This window comes from Ctenocephalides felis, unplaced genomic scaffold, assembly GCF_003426905.1.
Source record: "Ctenocephalides felis isolate EL2017-DRISC unplaced genomic scaffold, ASM342690v1 CF-g0.4_SCAFFOLD_01170, whole genome shotgun sequence".
Classification (NCBI taxonomy): Eukaryota; Metazoa; Arthropoda; class Insecta; order Siphonaptera; family Pulicidae; genus Ctenocephalides; species Ctenocephalides felis.
The window spans coordinates 19,312,538-19,330,745 of NW_020537324.1; the positions used below are offsets into that span (position 1 = coordinate 19,312,538).

The following is an 18,208-nucleotide window of genomic DNA, read 5'->3' on the forward strand; positions in this document are numbered from 1 at the left end:
TAGTTATTGAAAAGAATCTAATTATGTTGTCATAGTTGTCGGAATAATAGTTCAATGTGGTTCATCATAATGCATTTCATATCGATGGAGAAAAAATACTTTGTGTTCAGGTGAAGTGTTGCATAATGGTGTAATAACATGAATGTTTTAAAGAACCATTGTGAATTTCTACCCATGGATACATTGCTAGATAAATCTGTGCAAACTATTACGAACTATACTTGCAAAAATAATGAAGAAATGAATTCTTGGCAAAATGGCGATAGATCAGAAAAAACAGCTAAACAATGAAACCGCAAATATTGGACCTAAAATATATATTAGCGAGTTACAGCGTTACAGGTATGACCTTTATTTATTAACTATTCGAGATCTTAAAATGTGATTAGTTTAATTTCGCCAGCAAAATAATATGTAAATTCTTTCTCGACTATTATCATTTTCACAAAATAATGACTTTCTGGGTTTTTTAAATTTCTAATCGTCAAACATTATCCAACATCGTTCCGCAGAAAAGTGACACCTACTTTTATAATTCAATTTTGCGTCATTTCCTAATTGAACTCGGTAAGTATATTAAAATTGATTCTGGTAAAAGATAAATTCAATTATATTCTATATTAAAACATTAACGAGGATAAAAATAAAAAATTTCAGAACGAAAAACGTGAGACGATGGATGTGTTAATTGCTATTTTTATAATAATTTATTTATTGCCTTTATGAAGAAGTATACAGTTATTCGACTGATCTTATTATTATAATGTATAATGTTATTAGTCGTCAATATTCTAATTCGATAATAAACGAAATCTTATTAGAATCACAATAAATAAAGTATTTATAAAACACAATATACTTAAATACTTATCTAAGACGCATATAGATTTTTTAATTCTCAAAATACTAAACATATTTTAATAAATTTTAATTAAATACTCAGTTTAGCATTACATATCTATAATTTAAAGAACACTAATTATAAATTTCTTATTTGTTTTCATGTTAGTTTAAATACATTCCTTATCTATAACAACAAACGATATAAGTTATGTAACTCGATTTTATTAGAAGTAGGCAATAGATTATGAGTCACAACTAAATTCTGTAAATTGAATACAACAAGTAATGAAATTAATTGATTTGTATTAATTTTTTGAAAATTTCTTTTTATTTTAAAGAATATTGTTTATTCAGTAAAAAATGTTCTACTTCAAAGAAATTCTTCCCGCGTTTATTAATGGGTATGTGGATATGTTTTTTGTATGTTGATGTATTTTCGATAATTTTAATAAACAATAGCCTCTCAATATTTTACAATTGAGTAAAACAAAGAGAAATAAATAAGTTTGTAAGGAAATAAAATAAAACTAATCTTTATTTAATCGAGTTTTATGATATTAGTGGAAAATGTTGTTGTATTTTTTTTGTTGTTAGTTTTTGGAACTTAACAAAATCGTAATAATTTATATATTTTAATAATTTCACTAAGATTCTCATAGCGAATTTTTAGTCTATTCGCAATAGGGAGGTAATACTTATGTTTTTAAAAATAAATTCTATAATTGAATATGATTCCTCTAAATAAATTCTATAATTGAATATGACAAGTAATGAATTCAATTGAATGATTCGTAATATTGGTCTGCATTTATCATTTTAGAAAATAACATTTATTCGTTTTAAAAATAAATATATTTTTTCTCCGCATACGGTTGAGAGTAGTACATTTTCGATGGTTTAATGAAACAACAGTTTCTCAATATTGTATTGTATTGTATTGTATTATAATTGAATATATACGTTTTCAAAAATAAATGATATAATTTTTTTTGTTAGATAGATATAGATCAGAATCCTATAACTGAAAAGGACAAATAATGATTTTAATAAATAATTATAAAATATTTTGTACAAGATTTCTCTTTAATTGCTATTTCAGAAAATAAATAATTATTTAATTTAAAAAAAATATAGAATATTTTTTAAAAAAGTTTTTCTATGCCTATTTGTGAAAGGTATATTTTTGATAGTAATATCAAAAATATGGAAATGGAATATTTTGTAATTGAATAAATAAAATCATAAATATGCCTTTAAGTACATAATTTAAATAAATTTAATATGTATGTAATTAAACAAGAGTTTTCTGGTATTAATATTAATATCTTGAACTGTATGGAACTAATTAAGCGGATATTTTGTTATAATTATAATGTCTATAACTAATTTCAAAATTTACTTTTATCTTAGATCTCTAGACTTCGCCTCGAAAATGACTTGTCTGGAAAATGACCAAAACCCACTTTGCCATAGAAATTTGCCAAAACACTACCACAGTCAGGTTGAAGAGGAAATTCATACTACATTAATCTACGTCAATCTCAAAATCATAGCCAATGGTGAGATAATATTGTCTATTTAAAATTTATTTTATTCTTAAAATTTCACTTGTTCTTTCAGGATAGGTGTAAAAATAATTGTTTATATAATAATCATATAATAATTAATTATATAATAATCAAACAAAATTTAATTTTTCAAATTTATTTCCAGTCTCAGTGAATCACAGTCAATAGTAAAATAAAATTGTATTTCTGAACCATATTTTTAACTTCTCGTATGGAAAGTTATAGTAAACGCAAGATAATCAAAAATGAAAATTTTTCATATCTTCACGTTCCAAAGTCTTTTCATCATATTGACATACCTTAGAAAAAATTAATATATGTATATGTGTGTGTGTGGGTGTATGTGCGTGTATATAGTATGTTTGGATACAATTTTTCATTCACGATTTCGAGAGCCCGGATCTACCGATTTGAATGATTCAACAAACATTCGATTTGTATTGACCGGTGGATGTGCTGATTAGCCCAAAGCCTTTTTGAACATTTTGACATACCTTAGAAAAAATTAATATATGCGTATGTGTGTGTGAGTGCATGTGTGCGTATGTAGTATGTTTGGATATAATTTTTTATTCATGATTTTGATAGCACGGATCAACCGATTTGAATGCTTCAATGAACATTTGATTCGTATTGACGAGAAGATGTGCTGATTAGTCCAAAGTCGTTTGAACATTTTAACATACCTTAGAAAAAAAATGAATAAATGTATATGTGCGTGTGGGTGTATGTAGTATGTTTGGATACAATTTTATATCCTTGATTTTGAAAGCACGGATCAACCGATTTGAATGATTCTACAAATATTTGATTCATATTGAAGGAAAAATGTGCTGATTAGTTTTTGACAAAGGCACAATTTTTGAAAGAACGGCACGTCCGATTAGAATGATCCAAAAAACATTCGATTGAGTGAATAATTAATTACATTTTAGCGAAGGCAGGCTCAGTAATTTTGGAGATACGGAGTAATCAGTGAAAAGAATAGCAGTTAGTGATTTGAGAAGCATATTGCTTATGTGGACGGTGTTTGTAGATAAACATAAAAAAAGGTCGTCGCCCAAATATATGCCTTTATATTATATTAGATTTATGAAATACGACGATGAAATTTACCGTATTTATAATAATTATTCTTAAATATTTAAAACAATTGGTATTGTTAATGGATAAATTTTTATTGATGATTTTTATTTCGCGAATGATTAATTACTGTACGGGAATACCAGCAATTTGCCTTAAGGCACTAGTTTTAGTTATTCTAGAAATTTTACTTCTTCTTTTACGATAAGTGTAAGAATTTTTGCTTAATAGTAAAACAAAATTTATTAAAATTTGCCATACTACACTCTTACTTAATTGTCAAAATTCTTTTCTAAAGCTCTCAAAAATTAAGTTAAGTTAAAATTAAATTAAGTTTCAAGAAGGCTTTACAATTATTGGAACTATTTGTTCTTATAAAGTATAAATAAATATAATTAAAAGTGAATAGGAAAATATACTTTAAATTTTACAATATTTGAAGTACATTTCGATAATTAAATATACATTTATTAGTCGTATCATTTATAATAATTATTTTACAATCAATTAAAATACAAAGATTAATGCATTTAATCAACTAATAATTCTACTGAATATTCACTAAAAATAACGATTAATTTGAAGTTTTTGAAACAATAAGTAAGTGAGCTTAATTTAATTTATTTTGTCATTTTTATATTTTTGCAGAATTATAAGATTAACTTAATAACAAATATTTTATATTGACAAAGTAGGAACAACAATTCACGATGTATGAATCTTTGATCATTAATAATATTTTATCAAAATAGTCATAGAACTAAGTACTAGTAATGGTCCTAAATTTTACTTAATAATAAAACAAAACCTTACTAAAATTTACCTCACTCTTAGTCAAAGCTTTTGTCAAAATTCCTCTCAAAAGCTCTCGCGTCCGCGTGATCGGGTGGCGGTTGGCGGGAAATGTTTCCGAAAGCTCGCGTGCGTGATGGGTTGTGCGTTGAGCGTTTCGTACCGCATGGTCTCAGGATCCTAGTAAAAGCTCCCGACGACGATATACACAGAAGCTCACCGAACGAGGCAAAAGCGATTGATAAGACAGTCGCATTGGGGCACCCGATCACGCTGCACCATCTCGGGTCGGGCTGTACCTGAACAGTTGCGAATCACCCCCGAAAAATAAAAGATCATTGTAATTGTTATATAGGTCCACGTGGACTTAGTGTTATTTGTTTGAACATTGCTTTTAAAAAAAAAGAATAATTTAGTAATTATTTTATTTTTTACATAATTTGGTAAATTAGTTGTTGTTGATTGTAAACTGTTGTGCGCCACTTATCTTGCTTCTACTTGGTGTTGTCATCGTAGAATAATTTAAGTTCAATGTGTTAGGTGTGCTTTACAAGAATCGTAATCATTTTCTAAGCTTATGTAAGTACTTTTTTACCATATATTATTATTATTATTAACTTCCCGTAGGGCAAGTTATAGTAATCACAAAAAAATCGAAAATGAAAATTTTTATATATCTTTACGTTTCAGAGGTTTCTGAACATTTTGGCATACCTTAGAAAAAATGGATGTATGTGCGTGTATGTGTGTATGCGAATACAAATTTTCGTCGACGATTTCGGGAACACGGATGAAGCGATTTGAATAATTAAAAAAATATTCGATTCGTATTGATAAGGAGACGTGCTGATTAGTTTTTGGTGAACGCAGGTCTAGCCGTTCCGAAATATAGGGGGCAAAAAGTGCCAAAAACGGTAACTCAGTTTTATTACACATCATTGATTTTATCAAATTACCCAAAATAGGGTGAAAATAAAATTTTTGGTGTTAAAATTGATTATTCTTAATTGATATTCATTGTATTTGCTACATAGTTGTCCATATGGGGGGTTATCTCTTTTTGCGATGGGGGTAATATCAACATAGACCAAAAAAAAATTGGGGTAATGATTAAAAAAGTTTTCCGACCGCTGCTCTAATCAATAGTTTATCTAAGTCCATGTGATGATGATATGCAATTAAAAACAAGTTGTATTTTTACTAATTTATCAGTTTTAATATAATCTTTGTTGTATTTAAATATTTTATAAAAATAAATTTAACATTGCTATTTTTTCAATCTCATCCATTTTTTTTAAGTTGGATATAACTATAACATGCAGGAAAAATGTGATCTGAAACACCCATTCTATTATAATTTCACCAAACGCTTTCAAGAGAATTCTTGAAATTGCCTTCGGTTAATTTTTTACTAATCTATCAATTTTATAATAATCATCGTTGTATTTAAATATTTTTTAAAAATAAATATAAACCTTCCTATTTTTCTAATGTTATCAAATTCTTTTTGAAGTTCTATCTATACGCAGGATAAAAGTAATCTGAAATAAGCATTTTTTTATAATACTACCAAACGTTTTCTAAGAAATTGCTGGAATTGCCTTCTGTTATTTTTTCTAATGTAACAATTTTATAATCATTTTCGTATGTAAATATTTTTCTAAAATAAATATAAACCTAGCTATTTTTCTAATGTTATCAAATTCTTTTTGAACTTATCTCCACACTCAGCATAAAAGTGTTCTGAAACACGCATTCTGTTATAATTTCACCAAACGCTTTCAAGGAAATTGCTGGAATTGCCTTCAGTTAATTTTTTACTAATCTATCAATTTTATATTAACCATCGTTATATTTAAATATTTTTTAAAAATAAATATAAACCTTACTATTTTTCTAATGTTAACCAATTCTTTTTGAAGTTCTATCCACATGCAGGATAAGGATGATCTAAAACATGCATTCTTTTATAATTTCACCAAATGCTTTCAAGGAAATTGCTGGGAATTTTTCACTAATACATCAATTTTATAATAAACATCGTTGTATTTAAATATTTTTTAATAATAAATATAAACCTTGCTTTTTTCTAATGTTATCAAACTCTTTTGAAGTTCTATCCACACGCAGAATAAAAGTGATCTGAAACATGCATTCAGCTATAATTTTACCATTTTTATATTTTTACTAATGTATCAATTTAATCAATCGTTGTATTTAAATATTTTTAAAAAATAAATATAAAACTTCCTATCTTTCTAATGTTATCAAATTCCTTTGAAGTTCTATCCACACGCAGGATAAAAGTGATCTGAAACATGCATTCAGTTATAATTTCACAAAGCGCTTTTAAGGAAATTGCTCGAATTGCCATCGGTTTATATAAAACGTTCGAATATTTTTTCCTGAAAATAAAAATCGGTTTACTGATAAAACTCTTGTCACAATATTACACATAAGTATTCTTGTATGTGCAATAATAGGCTTTTCAATATCCCGAAAGCATGTTATAAATCGTTTTTGCAGATATTGAGATAAATGTATATCAACAAATGCCTATTATTTTATTAATTTTATTTGTATAAACTGTCTTTTCACTAGCATCAAAATAATGATCATATTATAACAGTATTTGAAATACTTTACGGTACAATACGATTTTCTAATTGTTTATTTTTGAGGCTTTCATTTTATAGGCGATTCTATGTATTTCAAAATTACTATAAAATTTTTAAAATTATTAATTTTTATGGGATCATATATATGTTCAACATATTTTCCTTAATTGTAGGAAAATTTCTTTTCCTACAAGTACGTTTATTAAAAAGTATATTTTAGTTCGTAGTTTAATTTAGAAAATTACGGAGTTTCAATAATACTTTACAATTATTGGAACTATTTGTTCATAAAAGTATAAATAAATACAAGTAAAAGTGAATATGAGTAAATATACGTTTATTAGTCGTATCATTTATAATAATTAGTTTACAATTAGTTAAAGTAGGGGGAAGTCCCGTAACGCCGGACGGCACCTAATGCCGGACACTCTATAAATAGTGATTTTTTTTGCAATATCAAAGAATATTCGTCAAACACACATGTGCAAACATTCCAGAGTGTGAAGATGGCTACATATTTTTTGTGTTCAATGCAGGTTATTTTGAAATGCCCGATACTAGATGCCACTTTCGAAAATTATATTTTGTGTTACCAATGTTTGATTGATAGTATTTATTATTTTTCAGCAATGTTTGCGTTTTTGTTAATTTAGTTTGATTTCTAACTTTGTTATATAACATAAGTTATAATTTAATAAACATTTCGTAAAATATTTCTTGAATTATGTATAAATAACCTTAGGTGTCCGGCACTTGGGTACTTCCCCCTACAGACATTAGTGATGCAATCAAACTAAAAATTCTATTCAATAAAATAACAAATATTTCTATGTTTTTGAAACGATAAGTAAGTGAGCTTAATTTAATTTCTTCTGTCATTTTTATAATTTTTGCAGAATCATAGGATTAACTTAATAACAAATATTTTATATTGACAGTGTAGGAACAATTTTATGATGTATCAAAATGTGAGCTTTTCTGCATTAATAATATTTTATCAAAATAGTCACAGAATTCACTATATTTAGAAAATATTATCTCTTTTTTAATAAATATCTCTGAATTACTTAATTATTTCTGAAGTGACTAACATCTAATATATGCCTTATTTGCATTCGCGCCTTTTCGACTCTGATTCGTACAATTAACCGTTTCGCACTAACAATACAATGTTTTGCTTTACATGTAAAATATTTATATAAAACATGACAGAACATGATCGATGTCCGGATGCTGCTCGTTACATGAAAATATTCCAAAAACGCGCCACATCAGACAACAATGAATAAATTGCCGACATATTTTACTCAATTGCACGCAAACAAAATGTACGTGTCTTAGGTAAGACCTTTAGACATCGAATTAACATAATTTAACTTTTGAAATGAACCATCGAGTAAGATAAATCAGTTTGCGGTCATTTTTTTTTATTTTGTTTGTACGGACAACAAAAGATCTTGTCAGATGCCATAGCTCGGAAGAATTCTTTCGGGAATGCGAGGAATTTCGGAAGAGTTATTCAGATGTAAAACAGTGCTTCTATTATCTACACGAATTATTATGCTCTTGTACTAGTGAGATTTTGATTGATTACTCACGATCGCTTTTAGAAAAAATATTTAGTGGGGTTTTGGGTTTGCAAATGCGTTTTTGTGCGATTCAAGAAGCTTTAGTTTGTGCCATCATTCTGTCGGTGAGGGAGTGCACAGTAAAATAATTTCAAAAACCGTTCGAACTGTAATTTAAATTTGGCAAAAGTAGTTTAATATTAGGTATCTATCTTGTTTATGTGTGCAAAGTCGGATATCATAATTGTAATTCAGCTGTAGCACTTTCCTTTAATTTTAAATCACACAAAGTATATATTTTATTTTTTTATTATTTAGTAAAACTTAAAATTCATGATATGAAAATATTTGCTTTGATATTTAAAGTTTTTGACTAACTAACAAAAAAATATCAGTTTTACATTATACTTATATCAAACCAATACCTGTTGAATATAAATTTAGTCTACATCATATTTATAAAAGTCTACATCTACAGATTTTTTAATGACTAAAGGAAATTTAAAAAAATCCGTTCACACACACGTGCGCACACACACACATATTTTTTTCAAATTTGGTCTCATTCGATTCAGAATGGCTTGAAACGTCGAGAAAACATAAAATTAGCGAATCGGATTTTTTGATAAAAACATTAACTTCTCTTTCGAGAAGTTAAATGTGACATAATTATTGGTTTTATATAACATAATTAATTTTGATTGTCCATGGTAAAATGATATTAAATCTAATATTACATCTTATCACTTATAATATGTACTTGATATATAATAATCTAATGCCAATAAAATGACTAATTATGACAGAAGTAAATAAACGACAAATTATTGTGATCAAGGTATAAAATTACTTAAATTTAAAATTTGTTCATAATTTAAATGAAAATTGTTTAATATTTTGATATATTCCAACACAAAATATATCTAATTTTTCTCCTGTAAAAGAAATAAAATCTTAATTAAAAACTATCTACTAATAGTACAAATAATATAATGCAACAAAGTTCCAAATTATAATATATGAGTATATTAATGAAATATACTTATAATCCGGCTATAAATCCACTTACATGTTAAATTTATTTGAAATTATTTTACAATATAAATAAAAATCGTTCAATATTTTTATATACTCCAATGCAAATTATATTTATTATTTCCTCTGCCAAAGAAATAAAATCTGAATTACAAACTTTCTACTAATAGTACTAATAATGTAATGCAATGTAGTTCCAAATTGCAATAAAATTAAATGAACGAAAAATAATTTTGATCCGGATATAGAATTACTTAACTTTAAAATTCTTTTGAAATTCGTTTAAAATTTAAATAAAAATCGTTCAATATTTTTATATACTCCAATGCAAATTATATCTATTCTTTTTCTTGCAAAAGAAAAGCCTTAATTAAAATCTATCCACTAATAATGTAATGTCTAAATCCACAATAATGTAATGCCTGAATACAATAAAAGTAAATAAATGAAAAATGATTGTGATCCGGGTATAAAATTACTTAAATTTAAAATTCTCTTGAAATTTGTTTAAAATTTAAATGAATTTTTTTTAAAATTTAATTGTGATCCCGCTGTAATTTACTTGAATTTAAAATTTGTTTAATATTCAAATGAGAAATGTTCAATATTTTGATATATTCCAATTAGAACTGAATTTATTTTTATTCTGCAAATGAAATAAAGACTCAATTAAAAATGAACTACTAGTAATTAGAATAGAAGTAAATAAATAAAAATTAATTGTGATCCGGCTAGATTCACTTGAATTAAATATTCCTTCCTATTATTGAATTTAATATTCCTTCAAAATTGGAATAAAATCGTTCAATATTTTGATATATTCCAATTCAAATTGTATATTTTTCTTTATGATTTACTTCCACAAAATCGTTTAATATTTTGATGCATTTAAGAAACAAATTACATTCAGTTTTTTTTCATTCTAAAGAAATAAAACCTAAGAGTTTTTGCTAATGATTTTTAAAGTATCTAGTTACGTTTTAATTAACCCAAAAACTATTATATATTCCAGCTGAAGTTTCTCGAGATATGCTAGCAAACCGCTAAAGGACACGATGTCCAGCACGAAGTACGAAGGCGAAGCTGAGCCCGGCGAACAGCAGCCGCTCCGCGAACCAGATGCCCCCGAGGAACCGGACGGCGCTTTGCCGGCGAAAGCCAAGACTCCGACGGGATACGAGGATATTCCGGGAAACACGGCGCTCACTAAGCCGGATGTAACACAGGTTAGAGAAAATATAAATACCTAGTATTCAATGATCCTCGCAAAAGTTATTCTTTGTCGCACGTATTTTTAATACTGTTTTAAACATATTTATGAATACTAATAATAACTATTATTGTTTAAAAAATGTATGATAATATAATCATAAATAATAATGATATGAACAAATAAAAAATATAAATATAAAATAAAAATACACTTTTTAACTGATATAATTTAGAATTACGGCAAAATAAAGATTCTATAACCTGATAATAAGATGTAGGAGTGTAAACCGTCACATTATATAGTAAATTATAATACAGGCCAACAAAGAAAATGGTGCAAACGATTTTAATGCTGTTTTTAACTATATTTGGGGCGTTGATTTCAGAAATGACATTGGTTTTTTTCTATGAGCTTTAGTTTTTAAGATATCGTATATATGATATATAAGGAATGAAAGTACAAAATAGTAATACCATTCAGAATATTATTTTAATGAGATATGCCTACTCGTACATACAAACTTACAAGACCCATTCGGCCTTAGTTGGGACATTAGTTGACACTGTGAAAAGTTCTTTTCCGTGACGACCTACAATGGATCTGGTTTCGGCAACTTCTTTCCAAGTTCAAAACTAGAGCTAATACAAAAAAATGGTTTTCAGATTTAAAATCAGCGCAAAAAATACTATAAGAATCAGCTCTAACATTTGATGCACCAAACAAAAATAATTTTTTTGTAGGTCTGTGTAATTAAACGTAACAAAATGGTAGCAGCTACTTAAAACTGTAATGTTCTAATTAAGCACATCCATAGAATTTCTTTAAAATGAAATATGACTAAAAATTTATTATTTTTATGACAAAAAATTGTGAACAATTAAACTTGGTACTCTAACTGAAAGTAACTAATAATCAGAGCAGTAAATAAATAATTTTATAGAATGTTATTTATACGTTTTAAATTTTATACAGAATTAAATCTGTGTAATACAATATCCTTTTAATGGTAAAATATTTCTTTTTGAATTTTTAATAATGCGCATAAAACTTTTTCTGTGTTTGTACATGTTTCATACTAAACTGATTAAATAGAACTAACTAAATTATATTTATACGTCAAATTTAATTTTTACAAAGATAGTATTTGTTTAGTGTGAATTTGCGTAATATAATATATATTCAATTCGTTTATAAAATAATTATTTATAAAACTGGATATTACAGCAATTATCCTAAGAACACTAATAGTTTGATATCATATTTGGTTTATAATGTTTTGAATTTATAAATAGTTGATAAAATGCATAATATATATATTAATACTGAGTAGTTTATATTTAAATTATAATATTAAATGTATCACGAAAATATCTGACCTATTTATATTCAATAGACAGACTAGAGTTCAAACAAAATTATGAGTTCATAAGATGAGAATTTTAAGAATTTAATATTTCAAAATTTTAATTTCCTTATGCCCCGCTAGTAGAACGTGGTTTAGATTGCAAATAATCGTCTCTTTCATATCAGTACAATTTAGTATAATTTTAGTTAGAATCAATTTAATATTAATCAAATGCCTCAGTAAGGGGTATTTTAAAATCGATAATTATATAAATGAATTAACTATTTAAAATAAATAGTTAAATAATAGTTTTTGTTCAGAAAAGCATAGTTATTTGTTTCCAGAATACAGAACACAAATAATGTATAATTATTTCAAGTTTGTGTTAGTACCCACTTCTTGGCGCCTTCTTTAACAAATTTTAATATGTTAAGAGTAAAAAAATTATTAATTTCTAGGGTAAGAGAATTAATCTCAAATTCATTGCAATAATAAATTGCAGTATTCACTTGTACTTTTAAATATTCATCAATCCCATAATTCAATCACCATGTTCTGCCGGAATTCCAGTGCGCTAACTTTTCTTAACATGCGTGGATAAAAAGATTTTTCACTTTGCACAATAATCATAAATATTCTTTGCGTATCTCCTGAAACTTCTAGAAGTATTTAAACTTTATAGAATTTTTTTGTTGCGTTCTTTATAATTATTTTCTTTGAAGTTGAATATTTCATAGGTAATTTATCGCATACTTGGCTCGTTTTTTTTTGTTATATTAAAAGTTGTAATCCGATATGCATAACTTTGCGATTTAATTGACAATATATGAGTAGGAGCATTTCAATGCTTTGTTTTGATCTCAATTTAATTTAATTTCATGCTGATAATATTTTTGCAAGAATCATCAGCACTTGGAAAATTCATCGCATCTATTTCATAAGACAATACATTAAACAACTACAATGTAGGTTTTATATTTTAGAATAATTATATTACATACATATGTAAGATGCAATCACGTTCTAAGGTTCTATATATAATCCTATTTACTCATATGAGCGTAATTCATAATGAATTTCTATCACGATTTTTCAAGTACTTTCTCATAAAATGCAAATAAAATTGCATAGAAACGCTAAAGATTCTTAGTAGATTTTATGACTTCTACTTATTCCGTACATTTCTGTTCAGCTTATATCATTGTCTTCAGCTAACTTTATCATTATATGCTCATAAAAGATAAAACATAATTTTTTAATGACCATTATATAGGTCACAAATTTTCAATTCATATATAAGCAAAATATTTTATTTACTGATGGTGGCTCGGTATTATATAATTAATATAAGAAATTCATAAGTACCGCCACATATTGTATTTATGAAGAATAATATATTATCATTTTTATATTTTTTTAAAAATAGTTAGAGACACACTTTCAGTTTTAGCAAAGTGTAGTGTAATGTACTCATAATAGTACATGTATCACTTTACTAGGACAATGTTCTATCCGTTGCGTTTTAAGATAATAAATAATAAATAATACTATGTACATGGTGTATTACTTATACTTTAGATCTTGTTTCTAAGATCTCTGTGTTATGTTTATTATATTAAATTTTCCTTCAGTTTTGATTTAATTTAATGCTTATGGAGATATCACCAATTTATATCTAAAGCTTTATGATCCTCTAATATATTTTTTGCTGATTATATGGTGGATAATGTATGACTTTCAGTAAATTACTGTTTGTTAAATCAATTAATTCAAGAGCATTATCAGTTTAACACTGATCTAAATATTGATGAAAATTCTTGTCGATAAATTAAGGGTTTTTAGCAACAAGTTGGTATCTGAAAAGTACTACCCCATTATGTTTCAAGCAGTTGATTTTAAGAGAGATTAACTCTGATTTTGGAGTATTATATTGATGCATTCAGGCGTAGAAAGTTAGTAATTTGTATCGTTTTCTGGATTTTAGAAACTTGATAATTTTCCTATGTGCTCAATTTAGTTTGTTCAAATTATATAAATATTGTTAAAACTTTTATTCAAGCAACAAATGAATTTTAAATTTTAAATGAGGAAAATTAGAAAAACAAGTAGTGCTTTTAAATTGTGCTCTTATTTTATTAACCCAATTAATATTAATTTCCAATAAATAACTTACCCTATTGCCCATTTTCCTAATGAAATTTGTGTTGTAAGATTTAAATTTCGCTAATAAGTAAATAAAAATGTTTCGCCAAATAAGTAAAAAAAATGTTTCGAATATTTGTCTAGCTATCTATAACTTTTTATGATTTATTTATATTGAAATTTAATATAATACTTGGTCGAAGTAATATAATTATATATAGGTGTTGGTGAGGATCACTGTGATTAATTAGATATAAGTGAACTGTAAATTATAAATATTCCATCACCATAAGATGGAATGATATGTGAATAAAACCACTATTTAGTTTATGATATATATTGAACTTCACTCTATAACCTTCTTCTCTCATTACATTTGCTAGTCTCTCTTATCATTATAAGTTACAGGTATTTATACACATACAATTTAATCCCCTACCCCGAAGGGTCCCGGTTTAAATAGAAAAAACCCTGGTCAAATCTTCTAAAAAATAGTTATTTCAATTATTAAATATTATAAACGCATTCAAACATACATTCATATACAAATGCATCAGACATAAATTTTTAGTGATGATTATTTTTATTTCTATAATAAATTTAAAAAACAAAAATATTAGTCCAAGCATTAAAATAATATTTAATTATTTATCAAATAGTTCACAGAGTAGCTCCACGAGTCTTAAAAATATAATTTTAAACAATGCATATTAGAATTGTCTTTGTTAAAAATTAACAAAAAAATAACAGAAAGGGGTTATTAAATTAGTTTCTCAAATATTCTTTTATAAAAATTCATTAATTTCAAGTGTCTCTTATTTTTTCGAAGCGCGTACTGACCGTATCGTTGACACCGGAGCGAAGGCGCGAGACATGGGGAAAAAAGGTCGAGTTTCTGTTGGCTGTTATTGGGTTTGCTGTGGATCTGGGAAATGTTTGGAGATTTCCTTATATATGCTATCAGAATGGAGGAGGTAATTTCAATTGCATATATCTTTCGGTTGATTCAATTTATGTATTGATGTGATTTGTTTTGCAATTTGTTGGCATTGTACTTCTTGATTATCCTTCATTGCTTCGAATCAATTAATGCTTTGATATTAGTTTTTAATTTTTTATTTAAATTGATTTATATTTTGATACACATAGGTATATTTTTATTTTAATTAATAATATCACATCAGTAGAATATACAATATAATTTTTTCTTTAAGTTAATTTTTAAGTTTTTATTAATTTTATTAGAATTTTTTTTATTAATTTGTTAGATGCATGCATTTCTAATGATAATTCAAAAAGTGTTCCATATACATTTTTACTTTATTATATCGATATTTAAATCAAATAATTAAAAAAAATTAATGTTGATGTTCTATCTAAATTAAAAGTTCAACTAATCAAAATCTTATGACAAATTGCAGTAGAATCTTGCTTATCCGACACCGTTAAATATCAGAAGGTATCGGATTTGTGCAATGTTCGGATTACTGGATTATAGTGAAAGATTTTAGAAATAGCAAAAATATTTCCAGATGATTTCCAAAAAATTGTTCAGCGCTTCGAGTGTTTTGCTGAGAGTGTCGGATTATTGTATTTAAATAATCCAATTATTTTAACAAATATTAATAATTAAAATTAATATTTTTCTTTATATTTCAGGTGCTTTCTTGATTCCTTATTGCATTATGCTGATATTTGGCGGTCTTCCCTTATTTTATATGGAACTGGCTCTTGGACAATTTCATCGTTGCGGTTGCCTTACCATTTGGAAACGAATCTGTCCGGCGCTAAAAGGTCAGTAATTATTATTTTTTTTAAAACTTTCGTAAAACTTATATATTTATGAGTGTGTGCTTGTAGATATTTATAGATTTTTAAACAAATGCTTGCAAATGAATTAAATATAATAATAAAATGGATGGTAATAATAAAACTCTAACTCGATCGAGAAATTTCCTACTGCCATTTCACACTGTAGTGTCCAAAATCGGCTAATTTGATCTATATTTTCAAGTGAAAATCGGTGGTAAAAATAAAAATGCTTCCTTCAAAATATACCAACTTATTTTAGTGTTGCTTGTTTCGCTATGTTCATAGCAAGATAGATTATTTTACATATTTTTACACTAACAAGAATTTAAAATGTTTATGGTGGGAGAAACGCACTGACAGTAGTGGCGCGATATTTGAATTATAAAGTACATATTATTGTATTATATATAATATTTAGTGATATAATTTTATCCAATCCATATTGCACCGCATTAATTAAATTTAATTAATATAATTACAATACTTACAATTAATTAATAAGTATGTTCGAATAAATCATAAAATATATAGAATTTAATCTTCTGTTCATTTTTCTACGTTTCTGATTAGTCAAAACTCTAAATTCTCTAAATTTCTATTGAAATTTTGACAAAACACATATTTGAGATTGAATATTACATATAAGTATTATATTAATGAGACAGCATCATTATAAATTTATAAAATCCAAATCTATGCAACAAAAATTTATAAAATCCAAATCTATGCAACGGAAATTTATAAAATGCAACGGATAGAACTTCTGTGTAATGATTATTTTCATATTATAGAGGAACGTATTACAATTTTTGATTTTGATTTTTACAATTTTTGATACTTTTTCAAAAGTTACTTATTATTACACCTAACATTGCCACAAGATTTAATATTTAGAATATTTTTTCTTTATGTATGAACGAGTAAATTAAATTTCTTAATCGTTTCATTCATTCAGCATATTATAATGAATATTTTTATTTACAGTAATTGTTTGTAATATATCACTATTAGCGCAATAATTAAATTTAATGAATATCATTATGATACTTACAATTACTTAATAAGTGTGCTCGGATGAAATATAAAATATATAGAATTCAATCCGCTGTTCATTGTTAGTACATTTCTGTTTAGTCAAAAATCTAAATTGGCTTTTCTATTGAAATCTTGACAAAACACATTTTCGAGACTGAATATTATATTTAAGTATTATATTAGAGATAGAATCATTATGAAATTTATAAAATAAAAATTTATGCTACGGTTAGAACTCATGTGTAATGATTATTTTCATATCATAAAGCAGAACGTACTACAATTTTTATTACTTGATCAAAAGTTACTTATTATTAGACTTAACATTGCCACAAGATTTAATATTTAAAATATTTTAGTCTCTATGTATGTGCGAGTAAATTAAACTTCTTATTTATTTTATTCAATGAGCATATTATAATAATTATTGAAGTAAAACTTCTTTAGGCGCGACTCGAGTGTAAATCCGTACAAATGCAACGGAAGTCCGTTACGCCCGACTGTTCGTCATTCACTCTCGATGAGATCATTTCTATACGGGTCGATTGTAATTAGTCGTCGTGCATGTGAAAGAATTCTGTCGTTGTTTGCGCACCGGCATCAACGTTGTATGCGTACCGATACCAAGGAAATCGGCATAGATAAATTTAAATTATTTTTAAACATTTTAAAGTTACATCGTAGTATAAATCTTGATTTAATGAAAAATGTCTGAATCAGAATAATATTTTACCCTGTTCCTTGAAAATAATAAAACAAATTAAACGTTTGTGCCGTGTACCAAACGTAAGTTTATTGATTAGAAATTATTTCTATATTATTCGTAGTTTCTATAAATCTTTGAAGTTATTGAAATGGAAAATATTTTGTAGGAAAGACAGATATTACAGCTGTTTAAAGAATGAGATTATATCGCCAGCAAAAAAGTAAAACATACATTCGTACACACACAGTAGCAAATAAGTTTAACCTTAATTGCGTGTGAACCTTACGCGCACTCTTTTTTTATTTATTGTTGTTTTTAATACATCAGTCTTTTAAAAACTAACATAAAATCACCTTAAATATTCCAATTCTAAAAATTAATTATATCATTCTGACAAGACCTTGTTTATACACCCATTCACAATCTTCAGAAACGACTGCTATTTCTA

The 18,208-nt window shown here is 26.3% G+C and overlaps 1 protein-coding gene across 1 annotated transcript in view; it reads left to right on the forward strand.

The window, feature by feature from the left end:
• The window catches only part of LOC113365865 (sodium-dependent serotonin transporter), a gene marked incomplete in the record, with an annotated part of 141,604 nt that continues 123,396 nt past the window's right edge, over window positions 1-18,208 (forward strand). Inside the window, 2 exon segments of the mRNA XM_026607406.1 lie at window positions 1-342; window positions 2,254-2,392.